At 47.9% G+C, this 24,852-nt stretch overlaps 1 protein-coding gene across 2 annotated transcripts in view; it reads left to right on the forward strand.

The window, feature by feature from the left end:
• GPC6 (glypican 6) overlaps positions 1-24,852 on the forward strand; it is a 3,590,060-nt gene that overhangs the window by 3,188,831 nt on the left and 376,377 nt on the right. The window lies entirely within an intron of this gene.

Consider the following 24,852-nt stretch of genomic DNA (forward strand, 5'->3'; position numbering starts at 1 on the left):
AGTATTTAATCTCCTTCTGGGTGGCGACTTTAATGACAAACTGGGTGCCTTATCCTCTTTTTACTTTCCCCTCCTTACAATGTGTACTTGGCTCTGATTCATTTGCGGATTCTACGGTTTTGAGAGGCGCATAGAAGAGCTTTATTAAGATTGGAGGAACAACCTCTAGACATGTCCTTACAGCGGCAACTGTCTCCTTCTCTGTTCAAGCTTCCAGGACAGTAGAAGCTGTGACAATAATACAAGAACAGTTGCTAGGACACAACACATGTCCCTTCCAATAACAATAAAAACAATGAATAAAAATGTTGATAACATAAGAATAAACAATTTGAGATAACATAAAAGCAAAAGAAACATTACACAATATAAATGGATTGCACAACATTAATTAACATGCATAATCATATCCCATTAGGACTCTTCCTGGCAGTCAGGCACTTCCTATAGCAACAGACAGACTGCAACATATTAAAGACACACGTAATCATGGTGCCATTTCGGACTTTGTCTGACATGTCTGTTACTACCCACGGAAACAGGCACACCATGATGGTTATTTACCTTCTCCTCATGGCAAATACCATTCCCCACCTTTTCCTGGTCACCACACAACTTTCCAACCATGTATCTCGTTCCACAGCATTGCACATAGTGACACTATGAATATTCCACTTTTTGCTATCAGACAACCAAACATTGTTGCCAGCAACCTTGGTGATACATTTGGGCACTGACCATTTTGATAATCACCTTTTTGAACACCCATGGTGCTAGTTTCTTACACAATCTCCAATTGCAAACACTTGTCTTCTTTTTTTTAATTTGTCATTATGTCTACACATATATTTGTCCTTGTGCTTTTTGATCTTGCATTCTAAGCTCCTCTTATGCACCTTCCGTGAAAAACCCTTAAGCATACATGCAGGGGAAACCCTCGTTCCTCGTTGCCTGCCCTTAAGGAGTATCAATCAATCAATCATAGCATTTGTAAAGCGCACTACATACCAGTGAAGGTCTCAAGGCGCTCAGGTGGGGGGGACGCTGCTACTGTTCGAAGAGCCAGGTCTTTTGGAGTTTCCTGAAGCTTAGGAGGTCTTCGGTCTGCCGTAGGCAGATAGGGAGGGAGTTCCACGTCTTGGCGGTGAGGTGGGAGAATTATCTGCCACCGGCGGTCACTCTACGGATGCGGGGGACAGTGGCGAGGGCATGGTCTGCCAAACGGAGCTGGCGGGATGGGGTGTAGAGTCTGAGTCGGCTGTTGAGCTACGCTGGTCCGGTGTCATGGAGTGCCTTGTGTGCGTGAGTGAGGAGCTTGAAGGTTATCTCCTTGTTGATGGGGAGCCAGTGTAGGTCTCTCAGGTGGGGTGTGATGTGGCTGAGGTGCGGGATGTGGAGGATCATGCGTGTGGAGGCGTTCTGGATGCTTTGGAGCCTTCTCAGGAGTTTGGCCTGGGCTCCTGCGTGAAGTGCGTTGCCATAGTCCAGTCTACTGCTGACGAAGGCCTGGGTGACTGTTTTCCTAATTGTCTTGGGGATCCACTTGAAGATCCTGCGAAACATGCGGAGGGTGTTGAAGCAGAAGGAGGAGACGGCGTTGACCTGCTTTGTCATGGAGAGTGTGGAGTTGAGGATGACCCCCAGGTTTTGTGCGTGGTCGGTGGGTGCAGGGGGGGCTCATAGTGCCATTGACCACCAGGAGTCGTCCCAGGCTGAGGGGGTGGAACCGAGGATGAGGACCTCCGTCTTGTCCGAGTTCAGCTTCAGACGGCTGTTCCTCATCCAGTCGGAGACGGCCTTCATTCCTTCGTGGAGGTTGGTTTTGGCGGTGCTGGTGTCCTTGGTGAGCGAGAGGATCAGCTGGATGTTGTCAGCGTAGGAGATGATGTTTAGGTCGTGCCGTCGGGCGACGTGGGCGAGCGGTGCCATGTATACGTTGAAGAACCTTGGGCTGAGGGATGATCCTTGGGGTACGCCGCAGATGATCTCGGTGGCTTTGGAGCGGAAGGTCGAGGCGAAAGCTCTGGGTTCTCACGGTGAGGAAGGAGGTGGTCCAGCCCAAGGCCTTTTCTTGGATTCTGGCATTGTGGAGGCGTGCTTTTAGTGTGTGGTGGCAGACTGTGTTGAAAGCGGCTGACAAGTCCAGGAGGATGAGGGCCGCGGTTTCTCCGTTGTCAAGCAGGGTCCTGATGTCGTCGGTGGCAGCGATGAGGGCAGTCTCGGTGCTGTGGTTGCTACGGAATCCGGATTGGGACGGGTCAAGGATGCTGTTCTCTTCGAGGAAGTTGGTCAGTTGTTTGTTGACAGCCTTTTTGATGACCTTCGCCGGGAACGGGAGCAGGTAGATGGGTTGGAAGTTCTTTAGGTCCTTGGGATCCGCATTAGGTTTCTGCGTGTTTCCAGCTCTCTGGGAAGGTCGCTGTCTCAAAGGAGAGGTTGATGGTTTTTCGGAGATGGGTGCAATGGTGCTGCTGGCTTTGTTGACGATGTGGTGCTGGCAGGGGTCTTATGGGGATCCAGAGTGGACGGTGTTCATGATCTTGATGGTATCATCGTCGTTGATGTTGGTCCAGGCGAGCAGGTGGTTGGTGTGGGTGGTGGCCGTGGGGGCGGGGATGCAGGCGGTTGCCGGGGTGGTGACAGCGATGAAGCTGCTGTGGATGTCTTGCAATGGAAGAAGGTGGCCAGTAATTCGCACAGGTCTTGTGATGATGGGATGTCGTTGGTGTTTGAGCTGGGTTTGGAGAGTTCCTTTATGATGCTGAAGAGCTCTTTGCTGTTGTGTGCGTTGTTGTCTATGCGGTCTCTGAAGGCGGTCCTTTTGGCGAATCTGATAAGTTGGTGGTGTCGGCGGAAGGCGTTCTTGTGGGCTGTGTTGCTTTCTGGTGTTCTTTCGAGGGTCCAGTTTTTTTCCAGTTTTAGGCATGTTCACTTGGAGGCCTGGAGGTCTTCGATGAACCAGCTGGCTCTCTTACTGGTCTGGGTGTTGGGGGATTTGTTGAGCGGGGCGAGGGTTTTGGCGCAGTCGTTGATCCATCGTCTGAGGTTGCCGGCTGCGGCGTTGGAGTCGGTCAGGTCTGCGGGTGGGCTCTGGACGAGGGCGGTGGTTAGCTGGTCCTCCGTGATTTTCCCCAGCTGCGGCACAGCAGTGGCTGGGTGCGCTGGTGGGTGGTGGGTTTCCGGAAGGTGAAGTGGATGCAGTGGTGTTCGGTCCAATGGAGTTTGGTGGTGTGGTCGAAGGAGACGTGGGTGCTAGCTGAGAAGATGGGGTCAAGCGTGTGGCCGGCGGAGTGAGTGGGTGTAGTGACGAGTTGTCTGAGTCCGAGGTTGTCGATCAGGGTGGAAGTGTTGGAGTCATTGTTGTTCTCGAGGTGGAAGTTCAGGTCCCCGAGGAGGATGTAGTTGGTGGAGGCGAGGGCGTGCGTGCTGATGAAGTCGGCAATGGAGTCGCTGAACTGGGGTCGGGGTCCGGGGGGGTCTGTAGATGATGGTGCCTCTGAGGGTGGTGTTGGGGGTCGGTGTGAATCTTGAAGTGCAGGTGTTCAGCAGTGCTGAGGGTCTCGTCAGCGTCTGTTGAGATTTTGAGGGTGTTACTGTGGATTATGGCAATTCCTCCACCTACTCCGCTGGTGTGGTCCTTGCGGGTGATCTTGTAGCCTTCTGGGATGGCTATGGCGATGTATAAACGGAATCTCCTTCATGACAGAGTGGGGAGTGTTGCGGTAACTCCACAACATCTCTTTTACTGTTTCCTTATAATCCCCATCACTAGTCTCAGTCAATTGAACACATTTCTTCAGAACGCGGTTAAATATCTTGACTAAACCGTTTTCCCTGGGGTTTAAACCGTAGTGGTATGCTGGGAAATTGCCATCTTGGAAAGATAAGATTTAAATTCTTCTGCTACAAATTGGGGCCCATTGTACATAACTAATGTGTCTGGACAGCCCTCCGTGTGGAAAACTTTGATCACAAAACCTAATTATATTTGCAGCTTTAATTTCTCCAGAGAATGCCACCTCTGGCCATTTTGAATACTAATTGATTAAAACCAAGGCAAACTTATTTGTAATGCCTTTGGTGGAAAAAGGCCCACATATATCCATAGCCACCCTTTCCCATAGTTTGCTTGGAAAATTTGTGGAAACAATAGGAGATTCTTCCACACAGTGAGGTTTGTCGCGGCGGCATGGCTTGCAGCCTGATGGAGGCGGTCGTGTGAGCTTTGAGCTCCGTGACGGCCCCGTGATTTCTCCGTTTTCGCAGCCATCCTGACCCTGGGGGGCACCCCGCTGAGAGACCTGGCGGCAGCAGGAGGCTTCGCAGAGCATATTGTGTCTCCCCCTGGACCGCGGTGATCTGTATAACAGTGGTGACGACTGGAGTGGACGGCCGGCCGGAGGATGAAAAGATGGCGCTGGTCTGACAGTGGACCGGTTGCGGCCGATCCCGTGACCTGGCTTAGCTGAAAGTGAGACCCGACGGCACTGCATGAGCCGCATTGCATCAGAGGCGCTAGCGGATGGGAGATCGCATGGGCTTTGGGTCTACTGGAGCCTGTGCCGCTGGAGATTAGAGTACCTACTTGACAGGGATTTGCTTTGGGATCCTTTGGGCCCTGTGCCTGCTAGGGGGGAATGAACCCTTGAGTGGCCTGAACGCACTGCAGGATACTGACGTTCTTCTGGGTCGACTGGCTTCCCCCTGTCCTAAATTTGCCATGAACTTGGTTCGCCTTGCAAGGTAGGGGTCTTGCTGCCTTTCTATTGGAGAGCAAAGCTGGGAGGCACTGATGGTTTAGGGAGTGCGACCTCCCATTGAGTTTCCTGCGACATTGGTAAGGCGTTGGTGGGCGCTGCTGGTGGAGGAGGTATTGTGCTGGGAGAGACGTACCAAGCTTTGAGGAGGCACAACTGGTTGCAGCAGCATTATGGGGAAGCCTAGGGGAAAGATGCAGGCGGCACAGCTGGAGCCGGGGGATGCGAGTCAGGAAGAGAAGCACCCACCTTCTCCTGTGGGGCCGGACGATGTAGGATTGCAGCAACAGCTGGCCCGAATATTCCAGGCCATTACCGATACGCGGGAAGCCTTACATCAGGATATTGCTACAGTTTCAGTGGGCTTGGGATTGTTGAGGGCAGAGCATGCCAGATTGGTGGACAGAGTGGAGCAGACTGAGTCCTCCCTGGCGACCCTGGAACCAGCTCAGAAGTCCATTGCTGAACAGGTGGGCGACGCTAACCAGAGAGCTGGGGATGCCAAAGGGAGAAATAGGAGGAATAGAAGTCCTTGGTCTTCTGGAAGGGATTGAAGATTCCAATATGGTCCAGTACTTGGATGTCTGTCCCGCGATACAGTGGCTCCGGAAGGGTTGAAGCAGCTCTACAGGTTGGATAGAGCAAATAGAGTTCCGGCCTGCCCTCTGGCGCTGGGTCGTCCTCCGAGACTGGTGGTGGCCAGGCTCCTCCACTACAGGGATAGAGACCACCTACTCCAGACAGCATGCACAACGGGCCGTATACAGTCGAGAACAGTAAGGTCTCAATCTTCCCAGACTACACACTGGAGGTTCAACGCCGCCTTGCATCTTTCCTTGCTGTCAAGCGAGCTCTTTGTGATGAGTGGCTACAGTATTCACTGGCCCGCCTGCGGATTATCTTGGATTGAGCAAACCATTTTTCGAGGATCCATCGGAGGCAGGGGATTTGCTGGAAATGTATAAAACGGGCAGGAAACTGTCTGGGAAGGATGTGCTTGCTTTGCCTGCTATTTGGAAGGTGCCAAGTGCTTCCCAGACTGAGAGAGACAGACAAGAGGCCCCGAAGGCAGTCTCAGACTTATTCCGGGAACCTGCAAATGATTCGGAGGCTGGCACGGACAAAAATGTATGTATGTATGTATGTATAGGCATTTATATAGTGCACTACTTACCCGGAGGGTCCCAAGGCACTTCGACCGCTGCGAAACCCTTCCTGGCTTCCCTGAGAGATGGTCCCTTAATGGGTATCTCCAGGGTGAGACCAGGCATCCCCGGCGGTCTGGTGGGGCCGTTAGTGAGGATGAGGCAAGCTAATGCCCAGAGTTGCCGAGTGTGATCACTGATCAGAGTGGGCACCGAGGCGAGAGAATTATCAAGTCCGCTGACCCTGGTCCAGAAACCTGCCGCGCCAGGAATCGAACCCTGGTCCCGGGCCGTCCTCTGCTCTTGGGTCTGCCGCCTCTAACAAGTGAGCCACACTACCTCAATGTCTCAGCTGCAAGTACAGATATGGACGAAACCCAGGCCAGTAGTCTGCAGATGCTGCATGTTACACCAGAAACTGCAGATGATATTATTTGAAAGGTCTTACTCTGGTTCGTTGATCTCTATGCTTTGCTGGATGTTAGCGATCTGTGAGCCTTATGGTAATGGTATTTTAAATGCCAGATTATTTTGATGTGGTGGGGATCGGGGGCCGGGAGTTGGTGGGTAGTTAAGTATTTATATAGATGTGGTGCCTCTCGGGGCAGATTCGGTACTTGTACAGGGGGTGCGTGCATGGGGGATCTTACGCTGTATGCTGATCTCTCGTATTTGAAGGACTGTAACCACTGCCTCCACGGTTCCTCTGTAGTAGTCAGACGGAAATTAGTTTGTTTTAGTTTGGATGGGGACTAATGTTTTAATGCCTATCCTGGGGAGGGGTTGTTGGGTTTGTTTTTCTTGTGATGTGGGAATTCTGGGGGGAAATGGCGTAACCTGTTGTGATTAGCTGTGTGGAGTCTGTGGGGATCGAAGTCATGGTTTCGGTTTCTGATTTGAAGTGTTTATCTTGGAATGTAAGGGGTATGTACACTATGGTAGGGAGACATAAAATACATGCTTATTTAGTTCGGAGGGGGGTCCACATTACTTTCCTGCAAGAAACACATATAGCGCCAAAGGAAGAAGTGGCATTTCAGCTTAGATGGAGAGGACAGAAATTCTGCACAAAATATTCAGCCTTCGCGCAAGGGGTTCGGATATGGATACGGGCGGGAGTTCTCTTTCAGCCCCTTTGTCAGCTTAGAGATCCTGAGGGCCGGTATCTGCTGGTTGGGGGAGGTTAAATGGTAGGGACGTAGTACTGGGCAGCATGCATGCACCAAATACAGACCAAGCGGCATTCTTCGCACCACTATCTGGGAAACTCGCCTCGTACTTAACTGGGTCAGTGCTCCTGGGGGGGATTTTAATTCGGTCACGGATGTCCAGTTGGATAGATCCCATCCACCCCTATTGGAGGCGCCTACTCATGCTCTATCACGGGTCAGGAGGGATTGGAAGCATAGCTGATAGATACCTGGAGAGCGTAGCACCCGACTAGCCAGGATAACTCTTTCTTTTCTGCCTTGCATGACCTCCATGTCCGCCTTGATGTGATTCTTTACTTTCCTGACATACACACTGTCGTACAGCCAAGCAAGTATCTTACTCAAAAATTATCAGACCATAATCCGCTGTTGGTACATGTGAATCATTTGCCCGAACGCCCCAAGATCCTGACTTGGAGCTTGAGCCTTGAATTGTTAGAGGATCACACGTTCTGTGACATGGCAATTACTGATTATTTTCACAGCAACGCGGGCACGGCCTCATCGTTAGTAGTGGAATGGGATGCCGTTAAGAGTGTCATTCGGGGTCAGTGTATAGCGTATAAATTAGGAATGCATGAAGAATTACTGTAGAAGTTAGAGAGGGCGGACCAGAGGCTGCGGAAGTTTGAGAGGGAGAGGCCTGAGCGACCAGATCGCCAGCGCAATGTGATAGCAGCTAGGGAAGAGGTGGCGGTGCAGGTGGAGCTCTTGCATTGTTTTGATTATAAAAAATATGTTGTGAAGGCGCATGTGGGCACGATAAATCTGGGCCGTTGTTGGCATGGCTAGCCAACCCAGCACGCAGAGGGGCGGTCATACTAGAACTTCGGGAACCTGAGGGTGAAGCCTGCTACACGCAGAAGGGGATAAATGACATGTTTTTGGGTTAATATAATGCTTTATATCAAAGCAAAGTGACCCCAGAAGCAGGGGCTATTCAGAGGCTCTCCCTGTCTTAGCTAATGATCGGGCAAAGCTGTTGGGTCAGCACATCACCCTGGGAGAGGTCCGAGGTGCGATTAAACATATGGCTTGGAAGAAAACCCCTGGAGTAGATGGCCTACCAGTGGAGATTTCTAGCGGGTATGTAGTCCTGTTGGCCCCTAAATTGGTGACATTATATAATACTGCCAAGAAAGAGTGCCTTTTGCCTGCCACCACTAGAGAAGCATTAATCATACTGTTGCTTAAACAAGGTAAACCTCCCCACGATAGAACAGCCTATCGCCTGTTGTCAATGCTGACCACAGATTATAAGATTCTGAGCCACATTCTAGTGACTCGCGTGCTCCCTTTAATGGTCCACCTAATACATAAGGACCAAGCGGGTTTTATACCCAAAAGTAATACGGCTCAGAATGTTCGCCGCCTTGTTAATGTCCGGGAAGATGGCACATATTGTAAAGACACTGCTACCATATTGGCGATAGATATTGAAAAGGCTTTTGACAGCTTAGAATGGCCATATTTGTTCTCTGTCATGAAGCACTTCGGGTTGGGTGATGTTTTGGTGGAATGGACTTCATTGTTATATAATCAGGCGATGGCAAGGGTAAGGACGGGGGTGGTGATTTCGGATACTTGCCCGTAAGGACGCGGGACAAGGCAGGGTTGCCCTCTCTCTCCTCTGTTGTTTGCCCTAGCCATGGAGCCGCTTGTGGCATGGGCTAGAATGGGTTTGCATTATACAGGGTTGACAGTACATGGGCAGATCCATTATAGTGCATTGTATGCTGACGATCATAGCAAATATGATGGGACCCCTTCTAGACCAAAATAAGCCAGGGAAAGGAGGGGAATGAAATACTACAATAAAGAGAGCGGATTTCCCTTAATGGCCACACAAATCTAATGTAAATATGTCTCTAATTAGAGATGAGATATTGGCGACAAAGGCACAATAATCTATTTCATTCTTTCAAAGGTATGAATTTATTTCATTTTTTCTTTTTATCATTGCTTTTTATACACACGAATCTCTTTACTAATTTATCACAGATAGAAAAATAAAAAAAAATTAATTAAAAAAGAGACTTTTTTTTATAAATACATAGGCTTTTTTTAAAATAGAATACAGAACAGTGAAAAAAGAGAAAATATAACAGAAAACATACAATACATTGTTATTTACAAAACCAATTTCTTTGACATTTATACACAAATCCTTAGTGCCCCTGGTAATAAACAATCCATCATAACATTCTCACACATTCACAACATACACGACATTCTCACCCTATCTACATGCATCACCACACCATTTGAAACAAGGAAGATATCGTGAATGCAGGTCTCAGGAATGAATATGAGACCCCGCACTAGGTCGACGCGCGTTTCGGCAGCTCAGGGCTCTCTTTTTTATTAAAAAAATTGTATTTTTCCAAATAATTTGGGAAATTTGGCACTTTACCTGGCTTGTCCTGTGTCTTCTGTAACAAGTACCTGCTGAGGATGATTAGGATCTGGAGTGATGCCTAAAATTTTCTGTTCACACCACCCTAACAATGTTCTACCCTTCTCTACCACATACACCTTGCTGGTTGCTTCTTTACCCTTGTGTGATAAGATACAGTTGAAGAAACCCAACAATGGAAGCTTGACACCACAGTAGCCCACAGGCTCAATATCATAGGAGTTCAATTTGTAACCACCCACCTTCTCCCATGTATTCTTATCAATAATCGTGTATGGGGAGCAAGAGTCTGCCCAGACTGTTATTTTGGTACCATTGATTCCTAAATCACACTTAGGTGGATTATATCCTTCGCAGATGTCATTGACAGCATTATCAAAAATAACCATTACTTTAACCATTACTTTGATTTCTCCTTCATCACCAGAATTCTCCTCACAACATTCTCTAATCACATACTGGACGCTTCCACTTTTCAGAGGAAGAACCATCTTTGCACAAGCGTGCACAGTGACCTCCTTGATGGCAAAACATTTATCTGAAACTCTAGTGTGTCTCATGCTACCACATTTGTAACAAACTCGGTTTGTGTTGTGTTTAGGCAAGGTGGTTATGATATTTTACCTTTTTTTGGATTAATTGTTTTCTACAACACAAACCTTAGCAGCATCAAATTTCTCCTTCACTTGGTCAGTACTCAATTCCTTAACATATCTAGAAGTATTTTCTATGTGTCTTTCTACTTCTATTTTTTTTGTACAGACGGATCCTTCATGTCTAACAACCTCTCTTGAATTTTAATATTGTTTGTCCTATTTACACATTGGTCCTTTATAATCTCCTGTAAATCTCTAAACCTACATGTGGACGCAAAAGTAGAGTGGTTGCTAGAACACAGGATAGGGGTCATCTTTTATCTTCCTATTTGGCATACTATGATTTAGAGAGTGTCAGAACCAACCAGCAGCAGGACGTTCCAATTTACACGGGTAGAGGTTTCTGTTGATTCTATTGATTGCATCTTTATGTCTAGCTCTATGAACAAATATGTTTCTAATGTGAAAGTTTTACCAAGTATTTACAGTGACCATAACCCATGTAATTCTTATGCTAGGTATCACTAAGAGAGGGTCATAGTCTGTAGCAGGCCCCAAGTAGCCTGTACTAGCTAGTGATTCTGTAAGGTAGACAAAAAAGTGATGGATTTATTTATTTATAAAGTTTTATATAGCGCATACAAGATACTGAGGGATATCAGAGCGCTTTACAATAGGACGGAAGGAAGCAAATAAATACAATATCGACATCAGGAAATAAGGATGATCATATAATAACAGGACAATTATATCAAGGAGAGTAGTACATAAACCAGGTATATAGTGGACTACGAAGGTGGTCATGTGGTAGAGGAGAGCAGTATGAAATGATGGTACAACAGTTGTAGGATCAATTACTTCGAGCTGGTGAACCTAGTCCAGTTAAGGTAATAATTTATTCATTAAGAATATTTTGACTTCCAGTTAGAAAGCAGTAGTTAAAGAGATTCTGCGTACTTCCGGTGGAAGAGAGTTCCATATATTTGGGGCAGCGCCGGAGAAGGCTCGGTGACAAGTTCTCTTTTTGTCCAAAATAAGCAGATCCAAATCCTTGGTCTGTCTCCCTGGGCACGGTGTTTACTGGATATCCAGTTATTTTAATCAATAAAGATACTGAGAAAGTTATTTGAATGCTTTACTTCTTTTTATTCCAATTCTTTCATGAAACGATGTTGTATTCACATCATTCTTATGCTTTTCAACATGTTATTTTTGTAATGTATTCCTGCTTCACATTATACATTCAATGATCCCATGATCACAATGCATTTCGGTGTTTTGCGCCTTCATCAGGGGATAAATCTGTAAAGATAACAATAATTCTATAACTAATATGTATACAAATTACCACCACTAGATCATGTAACTAAACATTTGAGCATCGATTCTTTTAATACAAAACAATTCTAAACGTAAACTTTTTTAAGTAGAAATCATGTTTTGAATTCTGACATTCTTTCAATTTGGTAACTGCACATCTTTTAAACCAAAAAATCAGTGGATGTATGATAACAAGTGGTTTCTATTCGGGTTTATATAGAGCTCAAATTAGCGTTAGTACTTCTGGCGCCTCATGAGTTTCAAAAGCTGTAATGGTCAGGATGAGGGGTTTCAAGAAGAAAGGGTTTGCGCTACTTGAGGCTCCACCACCACATAATTCAAGCATTTGCGCTAGGTACCTGAGAGTTATGAAATGAAGGGGTTTGTGCGCCAGAACAGCATATTTTAACTAAATTTGAGCTTCGTAGGGCAACCATTTAAGAGATTTTAGGACTGGGGATATGTGCTCATTTCGTTTGGTGCCTGTAACCAGTCTAGCCGCAGCATTCAGTGATGCCCTTAGTGGAGCCAGGGTGTATTTGGGAAGGCCACAGAGTGTAGCTTTGCCATAGTCTAGCCTCGGCAAAGACAAGCGCTTGGACCACCTGCTTAAAATCAAATTGTGGAAGGAATGGTTTGATGTTTCTAAGTGTCCTCATCAAGTGGTTAGCTCCCTTACACACATTGCTGATATGGTTTTTCATATTCAGGTGCTTGTCCAGGGTGATTCCGAGAGATTTGGCCGAGTCTATCATGAGAGGGGTGCAGTTGAAAGCAGTGAGGTGATTCAGCCACAAGTCTAGCTTGAGCATGCGATTCGTAGGAGAGATGAACAGGAATTCAGTTTTGGAGGTTTTGTGCAGGAGAATGTTCTCAGGTTTTTTTAAACTTTTAATTTTCCCATTTTTGCGAAAGAACAACAAAAAGAGTGGCCACTATGGAGCAGTCCGCAACTATATGAACGAACAATAATGTATAATAGATTGGTCACGGAACAGAGTTATGTGCAATATTACAAAGAAAGAGACATGGTATGGCATTGTCAAGGGTACAACATCATGCATAAATGTTTAAGAGCATAATAATACGCAATACAGTGGGTATAATGAGAGACACCAATCAACAGAAATAACAGGCCAATATAATGGAACACATTCGCGACCGACACAAACCTCCAGCCTCACCAACACACAGAGACTTAACCAACACCCGTGGGCGCAAGTCCGCTAGATAGTGGAGAGTCCTGCGCCGCTTGTCGTCCCGCTATAAATGTACGATAAGGCCCCCAAATATCTGTGGGACGAGCAGTACTGGGGACCAGAGTGGAATATTCCTCACTGTTTACATTGCAAGAAGTGAGACTACGGAGCCACGCCTGTGAGGTAGGAACCCTCCTGCTGCCCCATAACAATGCAATTTCGTGCTTAGCTAAAAGTAAGTCAAGGGCCGCCAGTTTCCTGATCTTTTTGGGGAAGTTAGCAACATAACCTAACAATGCAATCTCTGGAATGGGCTGAAGCTGCATGGCAAGGATGTCGCTCAATGTAAGATGTATCGAAGTCCAGTATTGGTGTATCTTGGGGCAGGTCCAAGCTAAGTGAGCAAAGTCTGCAAAGGGGGCTAGACATTTAGGACAGTGACGAGGCCTAGTGTGGTCTATCTTGTGGAGCGGACGGGTGTATGATACATTCTGCGAAGAAATTTGAAGTGGAGCAATTTGTGTCTGCTATATAAAGAAACTTCTTTAGTGGCTTTACAACACCACTCCCATTGTTCATCCATTATAGATCCGCCCACGTCAGCCTCTCAAGCTTCTCTCATCCTGGAGTCGGATACCAGTCTGAGGGTGCCGCATAATTTGTAAAGTTTAGACACCAAGTGGGCGCTAGTAGGGTTCTGCAATAGTACAGTTAGTGGGGGAGTAGGTTCAGGTGCCATTGAAAAGTAAGGAAATGTGGCGCGGAGCATTGAATGTATGCGTTTTAGCACAAAGATGTCCAAAAAAGAGCGAACAGAAAAGTGGGCGTTCTCAGACACAGAAAACACATGACCATCGGGAAATAGATCTCCAATCATTAATATACCAAATTTCCTTAATGTGTACTGGACCAGAACTTCTCCTGTAATTGGAAACCGAGAGGGGTTGAAGAGGGGCAAAGAGGGAGAATAGAGTCGCTCCAGGACAAGCAGCCTGAGCAGCCGATCCCATGGCCAGCTAGTGGTGGAAACAGTCTAAATCCTGTGGGGGTCCCGGGGGAAGCCCGTTGGTAAGACAGTGGAAAGTGGCCGAGGGAGAACTAGGTCGACCTCCGTTTTAGAATACTGAATTTAGGCATCTGGATGAAACCAGACGTGAGCATAACAGCACTGTGCTAGTAAGTAATATAAACAGAAATCAGGGATTCCAAACCCCCCTTTCTCGTACGGAAGCACCATCACTTGCCAGCGGACTCAAGGAGTCTTGTCCTCCCAGACAAGTCGCGACAGCAACGACTGCAGCTGCTTAAATAAGGTGGTGATGAGGGGGAGCTGGATGTTGTTAAACAAATATAAAAAACGAGGGAGGACGACCATCTTAATGATTGCCACTCAACCGGCCAAAGACAATGGCAGGCGCAGCCATCTCGATATCTGCAAGTCCAGATCCCCAACAGCCTTACCATAGTTCAGTCGAATCATGGTGTCAGTATCCAGATGAACAAAGACCCCGAGGTATTTCACTGTATCGCTGCACCATGTTAGTGGAAACGCACAAGGCCAGACAACAGTGACAGCATTAAGTGGGAAAATAACCGATTTATGCCAATAGGTTCCAGGTTGGCTTGAGGGTTTTGGACGTAGACACAGTATCGTCCGTACAGAGCGAAATCAGGAGAGGGCCTTTGCGGAACTGAAGACCGCGGTGGAGGTGTTTTTTCTTGGAAGTGATGGACTAACGGGTCCATTGCCAATATAAACAGTAACGGGGAGAGCGGGCAACCTAGTCTTGTCTAGTGCCGCGCGATAGCGCAAAGGGCTCCGAAAGGGTGCCATTTAGACGTCATCTGGCAGTGGGCCTAGTGTATAACAGCGCCACAGTAGAGACAAAACATTCTGTCATGCCCATACGTCTCATAATTGATAAAAAGAAGGACCATTCCAGCGAGTCAAACGCCTTCTCAGCGTCCAACATGACGGCGGCCGCCGGTATGTCAGGGTCGCACCTGTGCAGCACGGAAAACAGAGTACGAAGATTGAGTGAGGTGGACCTATGAGGGGCAAAACCTGATTGCGCCAGGGTAATAACGAATTACATCAATAACGACAATCGTATGGCTATGACTTTAGCCAAAATTTTATAGTCTGAGTTTAACAGCGATAGCGGCCGGTAGGAACTACAGAGAGTAGGGTCTTTTCCGGGTTTGGGAAGCAGAATTATTACCACCTCTCTAAACGTAGGGGGAGCGTGCCCATCTCAAGGGATTCCGCATAAACCTCAACGAGTCTGGGGACCAGAATATCCTTGTATTCTTTGTAAAAATCGTCTGAGAAGCCGTCCAGGCCCGGAGCCGAGGAGCTGCGAAGTGCGTCAATGGCTTCGATAATGCAATCAGGTGTAATAGGGACAGCAAGGAAATCCTGCATGTATCTTTCAAGGTAGACCATTGCTATTTCAGCTAAATATTCCCCTTGTTCCTGCAGGTTGCCATCCTGTCTGGAGGTGTACAGTGTTTTATAGTAGCTTAGGAATCGATCCTGGATGTCAGTGGAGGAGGATAGTAAGGTATCCTGCGGTCCAGCAATTGTGGTGATTTACGCGCAGTCGCGTGGGAGGCGTAAGGTATATGCCCAACACCTCCCAGGTCTTTCACCCTCGCCAGAGCGCCGCGCAGAGTATTGTTTAGTAAAGAAGAACATTTCACGTTCCGCCGCATCTCTAAACTGAAGCAGCAGCGAAAGACGATTTGCCTTCCCGCAGCAGAGGGTGATGCAATCAAATCACGATCCAACGTGGCAATCTCACCCTCCACCCGGTCTAAGGTCAAGCGAAGGTCCCGGAGCACCCCAGCGTGCTTGGAGATACATACCCCCCTGATGTAAGCTTTGAACCGCTCCCAAAGGACTGACCAGGAATCCACTGACCAAGTATTGAGCTCAAAATAATCCTAAATTGCAGTTCTCAAATCCTTGCGAAAAACCTGGTCCAACAGCGCGCTCCCAGGGAAACGCCATTGTCGCTCATAGCCGCCTGGTCCAGGAATGTATAGCCGGAGAACGACAGGAGAATAATCGGACAGGGTACAGGGAAGGGTAAGAACATTGTCCAGCCATCCGGCCACACCTGGAGAAACCAACCAATAATCAATTCTGGTCCACGTACCATCATACCCCAAAAAATGTGTGAAGTCTGGGAGGGGAGACTGCAAGCGTCTCTCTACATCAATTAAGGAAATATGCGTGCATATGTCTCCAAGGGATTGCCGGGAACGGTGCTTGGTGTCAGGCGAAAGAGAGGTGCCTTCTTTGGTCGGGTCCAAAAGCAAATTAAAATCCCCTCCCAAAATTAAAAGCCCGGGGTCAAATGACAAAAGTTTGATCTGGAGGTCATCAAAAAAAGATTGGGAGTCAGTATTAAGGCCGTAAACTCCTACAAGCGAAACCTTGTGTCCCATCAGTGACCCTGAGACGATTAATATGCATCCCTCAGGATCCACAATGGTTTTATGTAATGCAAATGGAATACGCTTATGTATTAAAATTGCCACACCTCTAGCGTAGCTGCTAAAGTTAGAGAAGTATCTATGAGATCCCCAATTCAACGCCAGAGGGGTGTGATCCTTTCCAGAAAGATGCGTTTCCTGCAGAAAAACTATGCCAATGTGATGTCTGGAGATATAATTTAAAACCTGTCTGCGTTTTCTGGTATTATTCAAACCCCTGACATTCCATGACATTATAGAAAGCCCGGAAGGTCCGGGCTGCTGTCTTAGGTTCACCATAAACAGTATGTGTTCATATTAGCTGTAGGAGATGTAAACGGGATACGCTGCCCACTTGTGCCACAATGCATACTTACGCAAAAAACATAAAAACTGAACATAAGAACCAACCCCCACCCAGTCTCTGAAAACCCCACGAGAGGCAATCCCGATCCAGCAACACAAAACAATCGTACAGCAAAACAAGGATACCTATTGAAAATTCAACAGCAGCAATAAGCTGCAAGAACAGAGCATCAAAAAACAGTGGTATACACCTTAGGGCGTCGCCTCGCCGACCGGGCAATCAAAGGATACATAGGTAAGTTTTTAGGAGCCAATCATACAAAACAGATAAAATGTGACAAATGCACCATCAATAATCAAAACAAATAGCAAACCTGTCAGCCATTCCCAGGTTGGGAGAAGAGACCAATACTGTTCTGCGATTCGCCCCGCGGAGGAGGGGACCGGGCAGGTGAATCCGAGGATCCGGAAGAGTTCCTCTTGTAGTTGTGACAGAGTTCCTGAGCCTCCTCAGAAGTGTCGAAAATGCGCGATTTCCCATCAACGGCAACTCTCAGCCTTGCTGGATACAACATTCCATATCTCAGCCCTAACTTCCTCAGGGCGCCTTGGCCCTCCGAAATTTCCGCCTCGCCTCCTGAACCACAAAGGTAAAGTCAGGAAAGAAGGACAATTTGCTGCCCTGCCACTGGACATCTCCCATGTCGCGGGCTGATCTCAAAGCAGTGTCTATGTCCCTGAAGTTCAGGAGTCTTGCAATGATGGGCCTGGGAGGGAGGCCCGGGCGAGGACGGGGGCACAAGGATCTATGAGCACGTTCAACAAGAAAGCTCTGTGTAAAGGTTTCCCTGCCAAACAGGTCCGCCAGTAGTTGCTCCACCAAGGTGTCTATCCGTCCGGTAGCTGTCATCTCCGGAACGCCTAGCATGCAAATGTTGTTACGGCGGCTACGCGATTCCAAGTCCTCATTTTTGATAGCCACTGCCTTAAGAATCTTCTCCACATGCTCCAATCTTTTCAGCGATGTTGAGGCACCATCTTCAATGTCCAAAACCCTCGCCTCCACGACATCCAAACGACGGTCGTGTGCATGGATTTTGTAGCCCATGTCCACCAGCTTCTTATCCAGGTCATCAAATCGGCTATCTAGTGCCTTGAAGCCGGCCCTCATTTTAGCCAACATGGAGGATTCAAGGGAGGAAGAATCTCCAGGGGCCACATGGCCCGACGCCACATCAGACATAACCGGAGGGGCGTCCAAAATCGGAGCGGTGGATATCTCGAATGGCAATTTACTTTGTTTGGGGTCTTTCTTTCCCATCGCAGAAGGTACAGCAGAAAGTGCGGAATGGGGTTGCACCGACACCGTCACCCCAGAAAGGGCCAGCAGATGGAAGATGAGCGCCAACTGAACGCCTAGAGGACACCTCTCATCCCATTCAGGGGGTAGCACCAGTCACAGAACAGTGTCCAGGATAGTAACAGGGCGGAACCAGAGTGCTCGTCAGAACAGTACACCGGAAGGAAGGATGGAACGAACCTCAGGCCATCATTACGATAGCATAGTCCACCCAGGGGGCCGTCTCCGGGGTCCACAATACTGACGTCCAATAGATTAGAGTGGAGCGCAGCTCAGGTGGTGCAGGTTACAATGTGGAAGCATGCCCTGAGGTTAGAGTGGTAGCTGGTGAAGAACGTACCAGGTGTACCAGAGCTCACCGCCACAGCAGCACAGTAGAGGAGCCCCCATCGGATCAGGCACCATGGATGACCTTCATGTGTCAGGGCCAGCAGGGAGTGGGCAGTGGAGTGCAGCACAGCGCCGTGTGACCAGCAGTGTAGAATAACGCACCAGCAAAGACCCAGTGAACTAGTCCCCTCCACAATCCATATGTGATCAAGGGCAGGATCCACTAGTGCCAGTAAGTGACAAGCGCTAGGGCCGCCCTATGAGCCTGTGTAAGGGGGTATTTGTATCAGAGGGCGAAGGCGGCGTCAATGCCAACTGGGAGGCTCCAAGCAGCGTGTCTGGGTCACAAAGGGAGCGCCCAGAGACCTCAGGTGGCTCCCGCTGACACAAACGGCTGTTCGGGCGCACGGGGGGAGACAGAGCCTGCGGCAGGAGCAAGCGCCACCACAACACCCACAGGAGAAGACCAGGGCCCCCCCCTAGCCCGCCGCACTCCCCGCCGGTCACCGCTAATCGAAGCCCCGGTGCGGAAATTCCCCCAGGGCCTCACGAGGCTCGAGGACTCCGTACCGAAGATGGGGCCTGGAGCAGGACACCGCAGGGGGGATGGAGGGTAAGGCCCGCAGTGCAGGGTGTAACAGGTGTGTGTACGATGCCAGCGGCACACCGGGGCCTGCACTCATAGCATCCGACCCCGATCAGCCCTCATCCGGAGATGGCCTCCAAGTCGTAGCGTGGTAATGCGCAGTTCCGAGTTCTCCAGCAGCGGAGGGCGCCAGGTCCTCCAAACTAAATGATGACGGGTGTCACAGACTCCCGAGGCAGACGGTGCATGTTGGCAGTTGTTTTAAGGACTCATACATGGATTAAAGTGAAGTTTCTCGCGCCCGGCCGGCGGAGCTTCAGTCAGACACGGCCATCTTGGTCGCGTCCGTGGCCACGCCCCCTGGAGATGGTTCTCAGTTAACCAATTTTGAGTAGATGTCAGGGTAGTGTTGAGTGTGATGATGTTATCCGGGAATAATATTTTTAAATAGAGTTGCGTATCGTCCGCATACATATGGGCGAGAATGTTTGTGGAATTTAGTGAATTAGCTAATGGTTCCAAGAAGCGGTTGAAGAGGATAAGAGATAGGGCCGACCCTTGAGGGACACCCATGAGTACTGGAGAGGGCTGGGAGAGAGAGGTTTGCCTTGACTCTTTGTGATATGTGGCGGAGGAAGGACAAGAACCGTTGTAACACCTGACCAAAGAAACCCATCATGTTCTTCAGGATGGATAGGAGGTTGTCATGGTTAACCATGTCAAATGCAGAGGAGAGGTCCAGGAGGATCAGTAGGCAGGATTCGTTTTGGTCAAGCATTTTCAAAATGTCATCAATAACGTGAGTGAGAGCCAATTTGGTGCTGTGCCCCTTCCGAAAGCCGGATTGATGCTGGTCTAGGAGTTGGAAATTCTCTATGTGATCACAAAGTTGGGATTCTATGCATTTTTCTAGGAGTTTGGCTAGGGTGGGAATGTTGGAGATAGGGCGGTAATTATCGAGGTCCGCTTTGACTGCGTTAGTTTTTTTAGTAAAGGTGATACCTGAGCTGCTTTTAGGCAGCCAGGGACCGTACCTTGTGATTGAAAAGCGTTTATAATCCTAGATCAGGTGGAGATGAGTACATTCTTGATTTCTTTGAAATTGGCCTGGGGCAACAGGTTGCTGAGATGGTTAGATGGGTTGATATTCTGAAGAATCTTGTTGATGTCTTTTCCATGTGCCCCATGACATATTGTTCTTGGTGTTCAGGCTGATAGGAATGCGCTTTAAAAGAGTACAAGGGGTGCTGCAGACCCAGAGGATGGTAGTAGAGCCTTCTTAGAGGTGTGGTCAATGGTGATGAGTCTTGCTTTCGGTGACCAATTAAGAGCAATTTCTGGATAAAAGTTGCTAAGCAGAAGAAGTGCTCCCGCGTGTGTGTTCAGGGTACAATGTCAATCTGCTTCTAACAGATGCATTAATGACTCCTACACTTGGAACACGGCGACCCGGGAGAACCAGAATCGGCCTACACCACTTGTTTACAAAAAATCGCACCTCCTGGAAGTGATCCGCTTCAGTGCAATTGCGAGAAACCTTTCCCAGGCCTATTGCCAAGATATACACGTCTTGAGCATTATTTCCATTTTGAGTCATTGATGCATCTGTTAGAAGCAGATTGACATTGTACCCTGAACAGACACGCGGGAGCACTTCTTCTGCTTAGCAACTTTTATCCAGAAATTGCTCTTAATTGGTCACAGGCCCGCTGGGTTGGAAGTATCACCGGAGGAGCGACTTTTTTCCTTCGCTAACTAGAACGCAGTCCTGAGGAGTCGCGAACACACTGTTCCTAACGCGACAAAACATGTGTCGGCTGGTTGTGGAACCATTAAACCATTGAAACTACAGCAATACTGTGCCAAGAAATTTGCTTGTTTTATGTTGACTTTGGCTTATTTGTACTGTGTTTTAGACATAGACACAACTGTAGGAGATATTTCTTGTGTGTGCGTAAGGCATTTTTGTATTTACAGTTTTAGTAGGTTAGCTTAGTCTAACATACTGTTGAGTGGTTAGAGGGTCTTCTCCGCTCACCTGGTGCACCACATACATTAACATAGTCCTTGCAACCTTCACGTCCACCTTAGGCAGAGCGCCCCTCACCACTCTGAGATATATAAAAACACTTTCTCTAGGTAATTAAGAATGATTTAAGGCAGGATACCGCATGATCGTTGGGGTTAGACCAGTGAAGGTTGACATCACCAAGGAAGATTTGGGACACGGCTGAGATGATATTGCCAGAGATGATTTCCATTAGTTGCTCGATGAAGGGGAGATTGTCTCCTGGGAGGGATAGAAAGTGTGTAGTTTGCAAATTGGCAAGTTATTACTAGAGATGCTGAAACAAAGATATTCACAGGAGGAAGGTGTAGAGGACTCCAAGTGAGAAATCGAGAGTGTGTTCCTATGAATGCAGGCTAGGCCACCCCCCAACTTCAGAACTCTGTCCAGTCTAATAATGTCATGAGTAGGCGGTACAAGGAAGTCTTAGATAGGCTTGGACTTGGAATTTAGCCAAGTTTCCGTGAACATGATAATGTCTACATCATTGAGTTGGATGAAGTCGAAGATATCGGAGGCGTGTTTACTGGCTGACCTGCAATTAAGTAGTACACATTTAAGTAGTAACGGATTAAGGGGGAAGGAGTCTGGATGGCATCCACTCTAGTGAAGTTGTCTTTATTGATGATTCTAAGATTGCGAGGAGGTTCTCTGTTCAGATTAGAATGGATAGTTTGTATTTGTCTCGGCGGGATCATGTTGGACTTGAACAAAGAAGAGTAAGAGTTGTGAAGGTCATTGAGATTATTGGATGACAGATATGTCTCGAATCTTCTAGGGCGGGAGGGGGAGTAAGGTAGGGGTATGGTTTTCGAGATGGAGGAGGCTAAATGCTGGCCCGTGCAATCAATAACCCTAGGGGAGGCTCTGGGCTAATTCACAGAGGTGAAGAAAGAGCTGATCACGGGGAAAAGATCATTTGAGAGGGCTTTCAGGTTATGTAGTTCAGTAGCGAGAAGGTGCAACTGGAGAGATATGTCATCCAGGCGTGCAACCAAATCTTAGTATAGGGAGAGGGGTGAAGGGGATGTTGGGGAAATGAGCGGAGAAAGGGGGCCTCGGTGAAAGCCTGTGGGGTCCACGGTGGTGGGGAGGGAGTTGATCATTTGGGACTAGCGGAGTTCCATGACTTTTGGATATCGAAGCTGGGGCATTAGTTAGGGTGGTATGACCATTGAGCTGAGGGTTAGGTACGGTGAAACCTGAATGAGAGGGTTTGACCGATCATGGTCAGTAGAGGTCATTTGCCCTAACTCCAGTATAGTATGAGCTGTGAGGGAAGAGATAAGGGAAGCAGGATAATTCATTGAGGGCAATTTTGGTAGGTCACTCAGTGATCTCTCCGGTCGAGGAACGGAAATAATAGGATTGGCTAGCTGTGCACCGAGTGAACCCGAAAAGACTCTCAACTTTTGAGTCGGGGGTCTAGAGGGTTGAGGCACGTCATCAGCGTAGGGCATTTGCCCAGCTTCAAGCATAGTATAAGGCTTGGGGAGAGGGATGAGAGAAGAGGGATCCTTAGTTGAAGGCAATGATGACCGTAGGTCACATGGGGATCTGTCCGATCTAGGAACAGATAGAATCGAACTGTCTAGCTGTGCGCCGAAAGAATCTGTAATGTCACTCACCTTCTGAATCGGAAGTCTAGAAGGTTGGGGCACGTCAACAGGGTACAGAACCGCTCTGTGATCATCTAGGGGCAAAGGGTGATTTAGATAAAGTGAGGGTCTCCCGGAAGTGGTGGGGGGAGGACTGGTAATGTCATGAGTGATGGCAGGGTGAGTGAGGGTGTCATTGGGTTTCGCTGAGACGGTGTTTTTGAGTAACGGGACGAAAGTGGTTATATTAACTAGACTGACATTGGAAGCTTGGATTAGGATGATACCATTGTTATAGAGAGTGATGGTGGCATTGGCTTTGAGCGTGGACGAGGGTGCTGTTGTTTATTTTGAGACCATGAGGTGTTTTCCTGATGCCAGATATTTGGAGTATAGAGTAGAAGACTTTTCGCCAACAAGCTCTTTACCTGGTGTAGAAAATAAGGTCATTAACTTTACTACCTTGGTTTGTACAGAAGTAGACGTCAGAGATTAAAGTTTTGGGCCTAGACCTGAGTATGTGATGTTTGTGTTTCTTTGTGACATTTGGGTGGGTAGTTGGTAATGAATGCATTGGATCCTGAGGGATCTGGACTTAACTCAATTTTGAGAGTGTGTCTATTAGCCGATGGTAATGACTTATCAGTGGAACATAGATGGTGTCAAAGGGAGAAATCCTGAGCTGATCTAGGTGTGTGGGATAATGTCAACATGCCCATTCCAAGGTGGCCACCAAAAGCAGAAGGTGAAACCATCTCTTTACTCTTTCGATGCTCAGCCCAAGTGTGGGGGATAATGACAAAAGCCCACTCCAAGATGGTCACCAAACGCAATGGGTGGAACTAGCCCATTTCTCTTTCTATGGACAGCAGAACATACATACTATTTATAACCAGCAGCTGGTGCTTGGTTCTTTTTTCTTGTTAGTGGTGTGTAGTCGTGCTAAGTCCTCTGTCTCTCTCCATGAGTCTGATTAGGGTGTATACGTCCTTTCTCTGTTTCTGATTGTTTGAATGATGATAGTGGGGGCTAGTAGTGCTGAGGCCTCTGTCTCTTTCTATGATTCTGCTTAGGGTGGGTAAGTCCTTTCTCAATTTCAGTTTGTTTGGATGATGTTAGTGGTATGTAGTAGTGCTGAGTCCTCTGTCTCTTTCCATAATTCTGATTAGGGTGGGGAGGTCCTTTGTCTGTTTCCGTTTGTTTGGATTAGCCTTCCATTTTGCGGATGAAATGCTTCAATTGATCTTAACCACTGGTAATTACTCGGGTCGCATCCTAATTGATTATTACTTTGCACACCATGTCACCTCCATTTGGACCCAGCTACATGCAAATCATTCTTGACCCTGCTCCAATCAGAACACTCCAGCCCAAACTGCCAAGCCAGTTCCTCTCTGAACCGGAACACAAGCAACCCAGGACCAGTTTCACACTAGTTTTGAACTCATTAGCCAGGTACAGCTTGGTTCCAGTGACACAGTATGCACAAGTTCCATAACTGGGCATACCCGTCCCACTTAGGGTGACACACTGAAGTATACAATAAAGTGAAGGATAAAATGCTTGAATTGATCTCAGGCACTGGAAATTTCTCAGGCTGCATCCCAATCCATCGTTATTTTGCACACCCTGCAAGCTCAGTTTGGACCCAGCTATATGAAAATCAGTCTTGACCCTGCGCCAGTCAGAACAGTCTAGCCCAAACTGGTAAGCCAGGTCCTCCCAGAACTGGAACACAAGCAACCCAGGACCAGTTTTGCCCTAGTTATGTGCTCATAAGCCAGGTACAGCTTAGTTCCAGTTACACAGTGTGCACAGGATCCACATCTGGGCATTCCGTCCCACTTAGGGTAACACACTAAAGTATACAAAAAATTATAGATGGAATGCCTAAATTTATATGGGGGCACATCCCAATCAATCATTATTTTGCACACCATGTCACCTCAGTTTGGACCCAGCTATATGCAAATCAGTCTTGGCCCTGCTTTAATCGGTATAGTCCAACCCTAACTGCCAATCCAGGTCCTCCCTGAACTGGAACACAAACAAACCATGACTGGTTTCAGATTCAAACGGGACTGTTTTATTTTCTTTTTGTTAAAAGGGGCAGCATGACCCCCTCCTCCCAGAGCCTTATTAGGCCCTGGGGAACCAGTCCTCCAGGACTTTATTTTTATTAAAGAGTAGGGGACCATGTCGCCCCCCTCACTAGGCATTTTTAGGCCCTGGGGATCCCATTCCCCTGGCCTGTTTTTTTAATTGAAGGGGAGGGTCAGATGGTCTACCTCCCCAAGCCTTATTAGGCCCTGGGGACCTGATCCCCCAGGGCCCTTTCTTTATGAAAGGGGAGAGGGGCCACGTAGCTCACCACCCTGAGCCTTATTAGGCCCTTGGCCCCAGCGCCCCATCCCCCCAAGGCAATCCATACATTAGTTGGGGGCGTGAGGGAGCCCGAAGGCCACCGCAGACCCAGCCCC

This window comes from Lissotriton vulgaris, chromosome 8, assembly GCF_964263255.1.
Source record: "Lissotriton vulgaris chromosome 8, aLisVul1.2, whole genome shotgun sequence".
Taxonomy (NCBI): Eukaryota; Metazoa; Chordata; class Amphibia; order Caudata; family Salamandridae; genus Lissotriton; species Lissotriton vulgaris.